General features: G+C 48.1%; 1 protein-coding gene across 1 annotated transcript in view; it reads left to right on the top strand.

Moving 5' to 3' along the window:
- The window catches only part of LOC107568570 (uncharacterized protein C15orf41 homolog), a 59,846-nt gene that overhangs the window by 22,159 nt on the left and 37,269 nt on the right, over nucleotides 1-418 (top strand). The window lies entirely within an intron of this gene.

The raw sequence follows: 418 nt of genomic DNA, 5'->3' as shown, positions 1-418 counted from the left end.
TGTGGTTGTATGTATATATGTGTGTGTGTGTGTGTGTGTGTGTGTGTGTGTGTGTGTGTGTGTGTGTGTGTGTGTGTGTGTGTGAGAGTGTGTGTGTGTGGTCGGGGGTGAAAGCTCACAGTGTTTCTCTGTATGTGGTCATTCATCCCCGTCCCTCCACCCCTTCTCTCTTTCTATGAGCACAGCCTGTGTTACGCCCTACAAGCACAACTCTTCAGCACTGTATCGCCTTGATGTTCAGGCTGCATGTGTTATAAATGCTATTATACTATACCTTAGTACACAGACACCATGACAACACCCTAGCAACCACTCAGAACACTCTAGCAACACCCTGGCAACCACTCAGAACACTTTAGCAACACCTGGCAACCACTCAGAACACTCTAGCAACACCCTGGCAACCACTCAGAACACT

This window comes from Sinocyclocheilus grahami, unplaced genomic scaffold, assembly GCF_001515645.1.
Source record: "Sinocyclocheilus grahami isolate Dianchi unplaced genomic scaffold, SAMN03320097.WGS_v1.1 scaffold1258.1, whole genome shotgun sequence".
NCBI lineage: Eukaryota > Metazoa > Chordata > Actinopteri > Cypriniformes > Cyprinidae > Sinocyclocheilus > Sinocyclocheilus grahami.
This window is presented reverse-complemented; position numbering and strand designations above follow the sequence as displayed.